This window comes from Antechinus flavipes, chromosome 1, assembly GCF_016432865.1.
Source record: "Antechinus flavipes isolate AdamAnt ecotype Samford, QLD, Australia chromosome 1, AdamAnt_v2, whole genome shotgun sequence".
Lineage (NCBI taxonomy): Eukaryota > Metazoa > Chordata > Mammalia > Dasyuromorphia > Dasyuridae > Antechinus > Antechinus flavipes.
In genome coordinates, this window is record NC_067398.1 from 636,066,253 (window position 1) to 636,082,500 (window position 16,248).

Sequence of the window (16,248 nt, forward strand, 5' to 3'; positions counted from 1 at the left end):
AAAAGGAAGAACAGAAAAGTAGTACAGACTTGAAAGTATTGTATAGAATATATATTTTAAGAATCATGGACCATGAAATGGAAAATTACTGTACCATATAGCATTAATATTGCATTTTAGTATGTATATCAAAATGATCTTTATTAGTGTTTTAGTTCAGATATTTTAAAATATTTTATTTTTTAATTTCCAATAATAGTCTTTAATTTTTCAAATTCATGCAAAGATAGTTTTCAACAGTCACCTTTGCAAAACTTTTGGATAGAAATGTTTTTTCTTCCTTCTTCACCTCCCCCCTAAAACAGAAAACAATCCAATATAGGTTAAACGTGTGTAATTCTTCTAAACATATTTCTATATTTATCATGATGAGAAAGAAAAAATCAGATCAAAAAGAAAAAATGAGAAAGAAAGAAATAAACTAAGCAAACAAACAACAACAACAAAAGATGAAAAAAATATGTTATTATCCACATTCAGGCTCAATTGTTCTCTCTCTAGTTGCAGATGGCTCTTTACATCACAATTGTACTAGAATTGCCTTGAATCATCTCATTGTTGAAAAAGAATCAAGTTTATCACATTGATCATCACATAAATTCTGTTGTTGACAAGTATAATCTTCTCTTAGTTCTACACACTTCACATAGCATCAATTAATGTTTTTCTGAAATCAGCCTGCTCACAATTTCTCATAGAACTATAATATTCTATTACATTCATATACCATAATTTCTTCAGTCATTCCCAATTAATAAGCATTCATTCAATTTCCAGTGCCTTGTCCTTACAAAAAGAGCTGCTACAAACATTTTTGCACATGTGGGTTCTTTTCCCTTTTTTATGATCTCTTTCAGAAACAAACCCAGTAGAGACACTGGTGGATCAGTTTGCCAGCCCTTTGGACATAGTTCCAAATTTTTCTCCAAAATGGTTGTATTAGTTCACAACTCCACCAAAAATATATTAGTATCCCAGTTTTCCCACATCCCATCCAGCATTTATCATTATCTTTTCCTCTCATTTTAGCCAATCTGAGACATGTGACACAGTAACTCAGAATTGTCTTAATTTGTATTTCTCCAATCAATAGTGATTTAGAGTATTTTTCATTTTCATCCATAGAGAAATGGCTTTAATTTCTTCATTTGAAAATTGTCTGTTCATATCTTTTGACCATTTGTCAAATGGGGAATGGCTTGTATTCCTCTAAATTCGAGTCAATTTTTAAAATATATTTTAGAATAGAATATATTTCTATGTACTTTAGAATTTAAAATTTGTATATTATCTAAGAAATTTAATGTAGAAATGTTTTCCACAATTTAATCTTGGCTGCATTGTTTTTGTTTTCACAAAACCTTTTTTAATTTATTATGTATTTAATGTAATCCAAATTACTCATTTTGCATTTCATAATGTTTTACACATATCCAAGAGGTACACTATCCTTTTTTCTCCTAATTTGCTGATAGCATCACCCTTTATTTCTAATCATAAAACTATTTCAACTTTACCTTGGTATAGGATATTAGGTGCTCTTTAAAATCTAGTTTTTGCCTTACTATTTTCCAGTTTTCCCAGTAACTTTTGTCAAATAGTGAATTCTTAACTCAGAAGCTAGAGGCTTTGGGTTTAATAAGCCTAAATTACCATAGTCATTGACTATTGTGTCTTGTGAACCCAAGTATTCCACTGATCTATTACTCTATTTCTTAGCCAGTCTGAAATGGTTTTGATGACCACTGCTTTATAATATAGTGTATTTTAATAAGATAATGTATACAATTAAATACACTGGAAAAAATATTTTGCAGGACCTTACGTTTCGGATGAGCTGGTTAGCTCAGATGTGGCATTTCCTGATCCCTCTAGATATAAGTCCTCTTTTCCTCCTCATATTACTTGATTTACTTTTTTATTCACATATAATATCCATCCCCACCTTCACACTCAATGTAAATTCTTTGAAGACAGGTCTTTCTGTCTGTCATTATTGTTTTATATAGTCAATTTTTTTCCTGTTTTTCTACTTAATTGTATTTTCCAATTATATATAGACAGTTTTAAACACTCACTTTTATAAGATTTTGTGTTCCATTTTTCCCCTCCTTCCCTTCTTTTTCCTCCCCAATCACAATACAGCAAGCGCTCTAATATAGGTTATACATATATAATCATTTTAAACCTATTGGCATTTTAGTCATGTTGTGAAAGAAAAATAAGAACAAAAGGGGAAAAAACATGAAGAAAAACAATATTTTTTTCCATAAGAAATGATGAGCAGGCTGATTTTAGAAAAACTTGCAAAGACTTGCTTGAACTGATGCTGAGTTAAGTGAATAGAGTCAGGAAAACATTATACACAATAACAGCAAGATAGTGTGACATTCAGCTGTGACAGATTTAGGTGTTCTCAGAAATGTAGTGATTTGATACAGTTTCAATAGATTTAGGTTAGGAAATGCCATCCACATCTAGAGAAAGAACTATGGAGACTGAATATGGAGCAAAGTTTAGAATTTTCACCATTTTTTGTTATTTGTTTGCTTTTTATTTTCTTGGTTTTTGGGGTTTTTTTGCCTTTTGGTCTACTTTTTCTTGTACAACATTACAAATATGAAATAGGTTTAAAATATATAAGTTACATATATCAGATTGCTTGCTCTCTTAGGGAGGGGGAGTTAAAAGAAGGAAGGAGAAAAAATTTGGAACCCCAAATCTTACAAAAATGAACAATGCTTATTATCTTTACATGTTTTGGGGGGAGAAATTATATTGAGAAAAAAAAGAAAAATTATTCCATTATATTCAAATACCACATCTTATTCAGCCATTTTTTTAATGGCATTTTCTAATGGGCATCCACTTGATTTCCAATTCCTTGCCATCACAAAGAGCTGCTACAAACATTTTTGTACATGTGGCTTTTTACCCCTCTTTTGTGATTTCTTTGTGCTATAGACTTAGTGGTGGCATGTTTAAATCAAAAGTATGCACAACTTTATAGCCCTTTGCATATAGTGTCTAATTGCTCTCCAGAATGACTAGATCAATTCACAATTCTACCAACTATGCATCAGTGTCCCAGTTTTACCATATCCCCTCCAACATTTTATATAGCCAGTGTCATAACAGAGATGCTACATAGCTTGGTAGATTCTAAGTTGACCTCACCTAGTTTCAAATCCTATTTTTAACATATACTATGTGATCCTGAACAAATCCCTTATCTTATACAATTCTAGGAATCTCTCTAAAATATATATGTTCATAAAAGTTACCACTACCACCAACCAAAAAAAACAATAAAAGTTACCACGTAGAAAAATTCTCCCAGATTATTAACTGGTACAGGCCACAGGCTAGTCATTAAAGTGCCTCATACATAGTAAGCATTTACCATATATTAATCTAATGGAATTAAATTAATATTCTCAAAGGATTTATTTATGAAAAGTGACTTGACCCATATCACAAAACCAAGAGCAGATGAGAGATTTGAATCCAGGCCCTGTGACTTTTCTCAGTGAGCGTTCTGCTCTCATGTAACAAGAAAATGTTCTCTCCTCAATCATTAATTCAGCCATTGTCATGGGTAAAGTTTCCTGAAGTTCATTCATTATTCAAAGAGTAGGATGTGCTTTGGATCCTACATAAGAGAAACAAAAGACTCAAGTGGCAGATGGAATGGGATCCTTACACAGGAACAGCTGTTGCTTTTTTCCCCAATGTGGTTCCCTTCTCTTTCAAGTATGTCTCTCCACATCCTCTGGGTTAATTGCCTGCCCATGTGCTCACAAATCCAAGTTTTTCACTAGGTGTGATTTTTTCCAGACATGTCATATGAGTGAAGAATGATTCTCCTCGCCTTTTGAAAGCATGTTAACCATTGTCATAGTTTCAAAGAAAATGAGAGTAACAATTAATAAATAATATCTTCAAGGACAGAATATTTCATATTCTAACCTAATACTTTCCATAATCATTATTTCCAATTTTTTTGTAAGCTCCTCTAGGGCAGGGACTGTCTTGCTATTCTTTTGTATCCCTGGCATTTAGCACAATATTTGGTACATAGTTGTACTTATATTTGTAATTGATTTATTGTCTATTGTCCTATTTTGTATCTTTAATTCTTAGCCCAGTGCCTAGCACATGATAGGTATTTAATAATTGATTATTGCCTGATTGAATGACTAGAACTAACTTGAACCACATTATCCTTAAGGTCTATTATACTGGGAAGAGTAGACTTGGAGTCTGGAAAACTTAGATTCAAATCTCATACCTGAAATAATGATTAAGTCTTTTTGAGTCTCAGTCAATTCCAATAGACATATGTTGGAATTAAAATCAGGAAAGTCTTCAATTTGAAGCTAGCTCTAGATAATTACTAGTTATGTGGTCTTGAGTAAATCACTTAATTTCCATTTGCTACCACTATCTAAATTATTTTTTTAAAAGGTAAATAATGACATCTACCCCTTAGGTATGTGAGGATCAAAAATTTGTAAAATCTAATACCACTCATGTGAAAGAGTGTTCCAAATCACTATTGATCAGAGAAATGCAAATTAAGACAACTCTGAGATACCACTACACACCTATCAGATTGGCTAAGATGACAGGAAAAAATAATGATGAATGTTGGAGAGGATCCGGGAAAACTGGGTCGCTGATGCATTGTTGGTGGAGTTGTGAACGAATCCAACCATTCTGGAGAACAATTTGGAATTACACCCAAAAAGTTATCAAACTGTGCATACCCTTTGATCCAGCAGTGTTACTTCTGGGCTTATACCCCAAAGAGATACTAAAGAAGGGAAAGGGACCTGTATGTGCCAAAATGTTTGTGGCAGCCCTGTTTGTAGTGTCTAGAAGCTGGAAAATGAATGGATGCCCATTAATTGGAGAATGGCTGGGTAAATTGTGGTATATAAATGTTTTTTTTTTTATTATTAAATCTTTTTTATTTTCAAAATACATAAATATACATAGATAATTTTCAACATTCACCCTTGCAAAACTGTGTATTCCAAAATGTTTCCCTCCTTTTCCCAAACTCCTCCCCAGAAGGCAAGTAATCCAATATACATTAAACATGTGCAGTTCTTCTACACATATTTCCACAATTATCATACTGCATGTGGTATATAAATGTTATGGAATATTATTGTTCTGTAAGAAATGACCAGCAGGATGAATACAGAGAGGCTTGGAGAGATTTACATGAACTGATGCTAAGTGAAATGAGCAGAACCAGGAGATCATTATACACTTCAACAATGATACTGTATGAGGATGTATTCTGATGGAAGTAGATTTCTTTATCAAAGAGACCTAAATCCGTTTCAATTGATAAATGATGGACAGAAGCAGCTACACCCAAAGAAAGAACACTGGGAAATGAATGTAAACTATTTGCATTTTTGTTTTTCTTCCCAGATTATTTTTACCTTATGAATCCAATTCTCCCTGTTCAACAAGAGAATTGTTCAGTTCTGCAAACATATATTGCATCTAGGATATACTGCAACATATTTAACATATATAGGACTGCTTGCCATCTGGGGGAGGGGGTGGAGGGAGGGAGGGGAAAAATTGGAACAGAAGCGAGTGCAAGGAATAATGTAAAAAAAAAAAAATTAGCCTGGCATGGGTTCTGTCAATAAAAAATTATTATTAAAAAAAAAAAATTTGTAAAATGCTCCACAAAGCACATGACAGATATCAGTTACTATGTAGATATTAATAATTATTAATTATACCATTAACATTATAATTTCAAAGATTTGGATTAATTGAAAATTATTCATGTAGTGATGCTCCCAATACTAGCAAGATCAAAGATCTTTGAGGTATTGACACAGAAAAAAAAGTTTCCTAGGCATTGACCCATATTTAACTCCCTTTACCAACATAGATCAAAATGGGTTCATGATTTAGACATAGTTATATAATAAGCAAATTAGAACAAAGTATAGTTTACCTCTCAGATCTGTGGAGAAGGAAGGAATTTGTGGACAAAGTAGAGCTCTAGTACATCATTGAACGCAAAATGGATACTTTTGATTATATTAAGTTTAAAAGTTCTTGTACAAACACCACCAATGTAGACAAGATTAGAAGGAAAGCAATAAAGTGGGGGGGGATTTTACATTCAAGGGTTCTGATAAAGGCCTCATTTCTAAAACATAGAGAGAATTGACTCAAATTTGTAAGAATTCAAGCCACTCTCCAGTTGATAAATGGTCAAAGGACATAGGCAATTTTCAGATGATAAAATAAAAAATATTTTTAGTCATATGAAAAGAGAAATGCAAAGTAAGACATCTCTGGGGTACTACTACACACCTATCATATTGGCTGTGATAACAGGAAAAGATAATGACAAATATTGGAGGGGCTGTGGGAAAACTGGGACACTAATACAATGTTGGTGGAGCTGTGAACTAATTCAACCATTCTGGAGATCAATTTGGATAGATAAGCATTCACTTTGATCCAGCAGTGTTTGTATGAGGCTTGTATCCTAAAGAGATCATAAAGCAAGGAAAGGGACCCACATGTGCAAACTGTTTGTGGCAGCCCTTTTTGTAGAAGCGAGGAACTAGAAACTGAGTGATTGCCCATCAGTTGGGGAATAGATGAATAAATGATGGTATATGAATGTTATGGAATATTATTGTTCTATAAGAAATGATCAGCTGGATGATTTCAGAGACATCTGAGAGACTTACAGGAATGGATGCTAAGTGAAATGTGGGAACATTTACACAGCAACAGCAAAATTATACAATGATCAATTCTGATGGACATGGCTCTCATGAACAATGAGAGGATTCAGGCTAGTTCTCATGGCTTTGTGATGAAGAAAGCCATCTGCACCCAGATAGAGGACAGTGGGAACTGAATGTGGACTATAACATAGTGTTTTCACTCTTTTTTGTTGTTGTTTGCATGCATTTTGTTTTCTTTCTCATATTTTCCTTTTTGGGTCTTATTTTTCTTGTGCAGCATGATATTTGTGGAAGAATTGCACATGTTTAACATATATTAGATCACTTTTTAGTCTAGGAAAGGAGTTCGGGGGAAGGGAGGGAAAAAATTAGAACACAAGGTTTTCTAAGGGTGAATGCTGAAAATTATCCATGTATATATTTTGAAAGAAAAGTTTCCTAGTAATTAGGGCAGTCCAAAATGTGAAATGGGTTACTTTGTCCTGTAGTGAGTTCCCTATCACCATAGAAATTGCTGTTGTTTTTATTGAAATAATCTTTTAATTAGATGCCTTTGACAGTGTGCTGCAATAAAAATATTTGTCATTTTTTTTTGATATCCTTAGTCTTAACAGAGAAATATTTCAGTGTTAAACATCCAGTAAACACCAAGGATTACTGAGTTCCTGGATGGAAATGGGATAAAGGTCAACATTATTTCAGGGTTTTTTTGTTTGTTTGTTTCTAACAGGTTACTTTTATTTACATATACTGGAAGGACTGATGAAATAAGATTAAAATGTTTGCCATTCTATCACTCAAACCATTTCTTATTGAAGCCATATATCCATGATGACATTTATCTCTGCTATGAGATATGACAAAAACCTAAGAAATAAAAAGTTTCTGAACATATTAAGTAATAGTTAAATTGAAAGACTCATCAGAGATAGTATTAGACAAAACAAGAGATATGTTCCAAAAAAGAAAAGCAATTAAGAGAAAATTTGTGGGGAGAGGGGGGAAAGAATTCTAGGGAGAGTTCAATTAGATAACATAATCTCAAGTGAAACCTCAAGAAATCTTAATCCAGCTATCATAGGGGAAGGGTGTTTTAGATACTGGATGAGAGAGCTGTCTAAGGAATCAATGAGAAGTTTCATAGATAACATTCTAATAGAAAGAGACCCTAAATTCAGAAGAGGTTTTCTAATGGCACTGTTTCCCTCAGATGGAACATAAATCTGAATACACACCTAAGTAAAAAAAAAAAAAAATAGATTCAAAAGAAGGCTTAAGAAGCAAAAGGAAACAGTTCTAAACCTTCTACTGCAGGAGAGTAGTTTATTAACCACTTTTCTACCCAGGGGTTAGTTAATGATAATGGTGTAACAATAAGCATGATGACAATGATGATGATGATGATAGTTATAATTAACATATAATAATTATAAATAATATCACATAATAATTATAATTAACAATAATAAACAACAATTGATAGGGACTGTCTTTTGCCTCTTTTTGCATTTCTGAAGTCTGATAGAGCCTGGTTCACAATAGGAACTTAAGAAATGTTTATTGATTGATTGAAAATGACCTACTAAAATTCAATTCAAAATTCTATGTCATGGATAGGACAACTGTAAAGAAGGTTAATACCAGCCATGCTGATGTACAGTGGAGATTAAATATATCTTGAGGAATTTGAGATGGCTAATAAAGATCGACACAAACCTTGAAATGCTGGTTATTGGGAAGAGAATAATTCAGCTTCATTGGGACATAGAAGAGTTTGCAGCACTGCTAATTAGGTGTTTTGTTAATTTGGTAAATATTGTGCAAACAACTCCTGGTATATGATTCCAGCTAAACCGTTTCCAACTGGAGCTGATATGCTGGGGAATGGCCATACAGAAGCTTCTCCTGCCACCAGCACCAAGCAAAGACATCTAGACCTTTAGACCTGACAAAGTAGACTCCAATTTTAGATGCCTCTATCCCAAGATCTGCAATGACCTAAAATAAAGAAAAGCAGAGAAAAAGGTCAATTCCTTTTATAAATCCACTAAGTCATCAGTTCTTCAGACTCAGCAGCCAATTAGGATACTCTTTGTCAGTTCTGTTCATTTAGTGATACATAGTTTCAAATTAGTCTCCAAACTCTCAGGAGGGCAGCCAAAACTAGGAAAGAGAATCCCAACAGACTCTATTAGAGATGAGATGGTGGTATGAGGCAAGGGACAAGAATACACAAGTCAGTAATTTTACCATTTGCTTTCAAATTATAGAGGCCTATAGAGAAAAAAAAATCACATGGGAACATGAATGAATGAATGAGTGAATGGAAAAAGCATGTGGTAAGTGATTACTATGTATCAAGTATGTTATTAAGTGCTGAGAATGTAAAAAGTACAAGTAGGAAAACTCACATCCTAATTAGAGGAAACAATATATGTCTAAAAGAGATTTTTGGTATAGGATAGATGAAGAGTTGGTGTCCTAAGGAGAAGGGCAAGGTAGATCTTGTTATTCCTTTTTTATTCTCAAATAGATCCAGTGACATCAGGAGGGTGTTGGCTTGACTTATGCATAAAGATAAATGGAGGAGAGCTGTACAAAGTGTACTCATTCTCCAATTATCAAAATCCAGTGGCAAGACAAAAGACAAATGACAAAAAAAAAAAAAAAAGACTAGCAATGTCTCAGATAATACGGGAATGGAACTAGGATTTAGGGAAAATGGTAGAGTAGGTGAGAAAATTATAAACTCTCCAGATTTTTCCCACAAACTAAACAAAATTTTGGCTCAGGATGAACATAGACCAGCGATAAACAAGTAAGACTTGGGGCAGAACAGGGGTCCTCCTAGGATAAGCTTAAGAAGCCTTGAAGAAAGAACCCAAGGCCAGAGTTTAAATGGTGTAAATTATAAACACCCCAAGATTAATTCAGCTGAAACAGCAAACAGGGAGCTTGGGGGCTAGTTCGATTTGAAGGTAGCCTCAGACAGAACAATAGAAAATTTCACTTTCTGGACAGAATGGAGAGTCTGGGGTATGAGTCTTGGAAGACTGAGGGAGATTCTAATAAGGAATGTCAGACCCAGCTCTATTGCAGAGACACAGTTCTGGATGGGAAGAAACCAGCATATCCAATGGATGCAGAAGCAATAGGACAAGGATGCTGCTGGCTGCAGGCACTTACAGGAGAGTGGAGTTTTTAGTTTGAGATTGCAGTTCAGATTAGCTAAATTGAACCAAGAAGCAACATCCCTTCCCTCCAGGCCTCTCAACATAGGCTTAGGTTCTAAGAAATTGTCATTTTAAAACATGAAAGCAAAACAACAAAACAAAATGTTGTAGATGAACAGAAAACAATCCAGCCATAGAAACTTATTTTGGGAATAGTGAAACCCAGGGTTCATCTTCAGAGGGCTGTGAAATTAAAAAAAAAAGAAAAGTCTTTTCTACCCTAAAGAGTAATGTTAAAAGGCTACCTATCCAGAAAGAATTTATAAAAGAACATAAAAAAGGCTTCAAAAATTAAATGAGAGAGATTGAAGGGGGAAAATTAATAAAAATCATCCAAGAAAAAGGTTATGAAAAGAAAGTCAAACTACCAGAAAAGGAGATCCACAGTTTTTTTTTTTTTTTAATTATAGCTTTTTCTTGACAAAACACATACATGGGTAATTTTTCAACATTGATCCTTGCAAAAACTTCTGTTCCAACTTTTCCCCTCCTTCCCTCTACCCCCCTCCCCTAGATGGCAAGTCATCCCAAAAATGTTAAACATGTTAAAGTATATGTTAAATAAAATATATGTATACATATTTATACAGTTATTTTGCTGCACAAGAAAAATCAGATTTAGAAAGAAGGGAAAAATAACCTGGGAAGTAAAACAAAAATGCAAGCAAACAATAACAAAAAGAGTATAAATGCTATGTTGTGGTCCATACTCATTTCCCAGTGTTCTTTCACTGGGTGTAGCTGGTTCTGTCCATTACTGGAAATCCAGAGTTTTAAAGAAGGAAATAATTCTTTGAAAATTCTAATTGAGCAAAGAAAGCCAGAGAAGCTATGTGACCAAAAAAATAACAAAACAAAATATAAGAATTAAAAAGTAGGAGAGAATGTAAAACATAAGAAAAATTGCACATCTAGAAGAAAAAAAAAACATAAGAATAATTGGGATACCTAAAAACTGTGACCAATAAAAAAGAACCTTGAGAAAATAATACAAGAAATAATCAAAGAAAATTTTCCTTTGGCTCTTTTCAACAATGTGGTGGTTCAAAGCAATTCCAATAGGCTTGCAAAGGAAAAGGCCAAACACATCCAGAGAGATAACTATGGAGACTAAATGTGGATTAAAGTGTAAGATTTTCACTTTTTATTGTTTGCTTGAGGGGTTTTTTCCTTTCTCATATTTTTTTCCTCTTTGATCTGATTTTTCTTGCTCAGAATGATAAATATGGAAATATGGTTAGAAGAATTACAAATGTTTAGCCCATGTCACATTGCTTCCTACCCTGGGAATGGGGTGTAGTATAAGAAAGGGAGAAAAATTTAGAACACAAGGTTTTGCCAAACTGAATGTTGAAAATTATTGTTCCATGTATTTGGGAAAAAAAATAAAATACAATATTTTGAAAGGAGGAGGAGGAAGAAAATTGTCCTAAAGTGATCAAACATGAGGAAAAAGTAGATATAGAAGAATCCAGCAATCACCATCTTGAAGAAGTTTTACAGGGAAAATACATAGGGGTATTGCTAAAATTTGAAACTCCCAGATAAAAGAGAAAATGTTACAGAAACAAAACAAGCAACCAAAAAAACCAGATATGTTGGAAATACAATTAGAACTGTACAGGTGTAATGCCGGAGAAACTAAGCAAGACAGAGATTAGAGAACAATTTAATAATTTATTAAATAGAGAAATATACAGGGACCAATGGATCCATGTTTAGTCCCAAGGCTGGATGAGACTATCACCTCAAAGAATCCAGCCCTAAGTATCAGACAGCAAGCTTTTTAATAGGATAACAAGAACAATGACATAATGGGGGAGGTACCTGCATGGGGATAACCTAATTGGGGGAGGCACCTAGGATGACACAATGGAGGGAGGTACTGGAGAGGTTACTGATATTCTAATGATGTCTAAAATGCATAGACCTTTTTCCTGTCAAACATTAAGAAGGAATGATTATAGCCTTTATCTCATCAACATTAAGAGGAAAAGGTTATAACCTGAGGCAGAGTAAATAGGACAATTGGGGAAACTAGGTCAGGACATCAAAAGGGAACTGTGGTACAACACAGGATCTATTGGCAACTATAATAAAAGATCACAGGTCTTGAAATATTATATACCAATAATCAAAGGAACTAGATTTGCTGTTAGAAATATCCAGCAAAACTAAGCATAATGTTGAAAAAAAAGGGGGGGGGCATTCAATGAACTCATAGATTTTTAAGATTTTATCTTAACCAACCATGAACTCAATAGAAAATTTAACATATAAGAGCCAACATCAAATACTAATTTCAGGGACCCAATAAGGAAAAACTTTTTGTTTAATGTGTGGAAATGTTTTAAATTGATATCAGTAATTGAATAGCTCAAAAGAAAGATTGGGGCAGAGCTGAGTAAGATCTGACTCAAAAAAAGTAAAACCATATAGGAAAAGTAACAGTAATTACTAAATGATTAAATTACTTTAAAAAATTACTAATCATGTTGAACAAATGAGGTGCAGAGAAAGAACTATATAGAAACATTAGATGGGGAAGGAGGGTTGATAATTGTATGTGCGCTATTCGCATTAGGACTGGGTTAAACAGGGGGAAAACTTACACACAGCCACTTATAGACCATGAAGAGTAGAGCAGCCTCCAAAATCTATAAATAAGGGAGTAGGGAATAGTATAAGATGATTTGTAGATTCAAGGCAAAGACATAATCTGTGTAGATAAATGAGAAAGGGATAAAGAGGGAGGGAAAGGGTGGCCTAGAATAAGATGGAATACAAATGATAAAAGAAGAGGGTAAGGTATGTAGGTTAAAGGGTATGGGATAAAGCTGAAAGGAAAGAGTAGAGAGAGAAGATAAGGGAGGGATTAATGGGTAGGGTGAGGTTAAGTAATAGCAAGGTAAGTTAAGGAATAGAAGTAAAGTAGAAGAGTTAGCTGGTCTAGAAGAAAGATACACAGACACAACAAAAAGGATCAGGAATATAATTTTTTTTTTTTTTAAGTATGGTAGTTATCATTGATCTCAAACTCAAATTTAAAGCTCCCATCAAGAGAGAAATTTACATTATATGTCAGCCATATTAATATTTCTTACATGTATGATTATGTGTGAGTAAATATGTTTGTAAATGTCCATTGTATGCATGTATATAGGGGTGTGTGTGTGTGTGTGTGTGTGTGTATCCATGCTTAATTGTATCCTGCTTAGGGCAATTGGGGTGGGGTGGGCAGAAGGGAAAAAAAGGATAAAATTAAAAGTGCACAGCAGAGAACAAAAGAATAATTTATACAAAACAAAGACAAGAAGGACAGTCATGAATATATTATCTTATTATTATATATGCTTTCTTGAAACAGGAATTTATTGTTACATATATGCTCTCTGCTATTCTGCTAGGCACATGACAAGGTTGTGTTTTTTATTTTTTATTTTCCTTTTCTATCTTTCTTTTTCTCATTTTTTAAATTGTGTATTTAGTTTTTAATAATAATAAGAGGGGTGGGGAAAGAATGTAGCACATAACACTTCAATTCTCCTTTCTTCTACTGGAATTGTACCAAGGCTGCTTCCAATCAGCCTTTAAGTTTCGATTTTGCAACCTGATAATTTCTATTCAAGCACAAACAACACTTATTTAATATACCTGTCCAGTAGTCCATGAAACATTATATACAGAAAGGAACTGGATTTGCGGTTTTATTGATATAAGAAGTTTGTGGATGAAGAAACTCCCTCTACCCAATTGCAGTTAGTACATTGTCTGTAACTCATATTCTTAAAGACTTGTCTAAAATACTGAAATTTCAATGACTTTCCCAGGGTCAAATTATCAATATATCATAGGTAATACTTGAAACAGTTCTTTGCTTTTATGTCAGTTGTTTTTCACTAAACTGACTTGCTTCAGAAATATTTCTCTATGAATATTATAAGGTAATGTGGCACAAGGAAAATAAGAAAAAACATTAAAGATAATATTTCATATTATTGGTAAGAATATTTTAAAAACAATGGTGATGATATACTAATTATAATAATTCAGTTTTTTCCAAATTTAAGGTTTTTAATCGCTTTACCTATCTTATCTCATCTGAATAACATAGCTTATTTAACAAAAAAAAAAGTGTTACCCTTTATTTGAGGGAAGAATTTGCTAAATATAGCATTGTTAGTTTTGTTGGACAGTGTGTTAGGTGTTTATAAAGATAATAATGACTAAAGATGAGCTCAAACATCATGGTGGGATGTAGTAAAACCAGGGAGATCAATGTAGACACAACATTTGATAGGGATTAGATCTAGTAAAGAATAACACAATATCAGCAAAAGACTTCAGAATCCTTCTAGTACCAAAAGTATGAGTTGCTTTCATTTATTTGTCTTGATACCAAATGTTAATATGTGAGCCACCTGATATCCTCTTCATTATGATATAAATTGAACAAATATTTATTAAGCACCTATTATCTTAAAATATTTTCCTTGAATTTGTAGCCCTTAATAAAGAAATCCTGACCACAGGATATGCAGCTGCCCTATGTCTCATTACCATAATGGTTAACTCTTGGAATAGAACATATTTGTATTTATGAGATAGGATTTCCAAGATTTGTGAGGGGAATATTCAGATTCTATAGTTATAACATTGATATCCAATTAAAACCTTCATTATGAATTGTTTCTTCTGAATTGTGAATCTAATCAGTAAATGTAAATATCGGTGGGGGCTCATGAAGTATAATTTAAAAGAGAATTTTGACTCACATAATTAAAAATAACTTGACATAGCTAACTGGGGACCCAATGTAGAAGCAGATAGATGGATGAAAGAGAAGTAATCTATATAGAATGATACCTTTAGTAATCTATGTGTTTTGAGGAATGCTTTATAGGATATTATAATATAATGAAATTAAAATTTTGGAATATATTGAAATCAAGATATAACTTGAAGTTAACCTGTTTATTTTTTCCCCTTTACTGAGGATCTATTTTGTGTTTCTTAAAATATATGGACTTAGTATGACTCACTAACAATCATATCACATCACACTTGCATAGTTATGCAAGGACAATTCTGCTGCCAAGATGATAATGATGATGGTAATAATAAATATCATGATTTACAAGGTAGTTAAACAAACCTTCTCACTTAATCCTCAAGTCAGTTAAATAACTAATATTTATTAAGGCTTTCTATGTTCCAGGAACTATGCTAAGCACTGAGGATGCAAAAAAAGAAGAAAAAAGGAAGAAAAATAAAACCTTAATTTTAAGAATCTTACATGACTATGTGAAAAGATATATAAATAACTATGTATATTGATAGTTATATATCTATCTATCTACCTTCTTTCTATCTATCTATACACACAGATATGTATATTGAGACAGAGACAGAAATGGGAGAGAGAGAGAAAAAGAGAGAGAGAGAGAGAGAGAGGAAGAGAGAGAAGAAGAGAGAAATGAGGAGAGGGAGAGGGAAAAGGAGAAGGAGAGGGAGAGGGAGAGGGAGAGAAGGGGAGAGGGAGAGAGAGAAAGAGGGAGAGAGAAGAGAAGAGAGAAGGAGGGAGTGGAAGAGGAAGAGGGAGAGGGAGAGAGACAAATAATCAACTGAGGGAAAGTACTAGCTTTAAAAAAGATCAGGAAAGATATTGTAGAAGATTAGAAGATGACATTTTAGTTGATACTTGAAGGAAGTCAGAAAATTCCACAGGTGGAAATAATGAGAGAAAGAATTCTAGGAGGAGGATAGCTAGCAAAAATGACCATTTAGGAGGCAGAGTGCCTTGTGTGAGGAACAAGGAGAACAATGTTGCACTTGTAATACACCTTACTGTTTTTTGCTCTATGAAGATGGATCAGGAAGAGCTTAAATATCGTATTTCGTAGGGAAAGATCTCCATCTGGTGGAAGTTTTGGATTTTGCAGCAAATGAATATTCCTACTTTTAACTTTGACAACTATTTACATAAAGCGACCTAATAAGATTCCTGATTGATTTTACTTTTCATTCAGGAAGATCTGGGTAATTCAACAAGCAAACATTTTCCTGTATTTGCAATTCTATATCTTCAGGAGATAGTAAGCTTGTCTTTCCTAGAGGCCTTGAGGGGCATTGTACAGGAAATTCTTGTTCCAGCATTTGTTTTGAAAGATGATCTGTAAGATCACAACCAGTCTTCCAGTTTAACATAGTGTTTTATTAATCGCCATTTCTGTGTAATATACAATGTTATGTACTGTTGATTGATAAAAAGA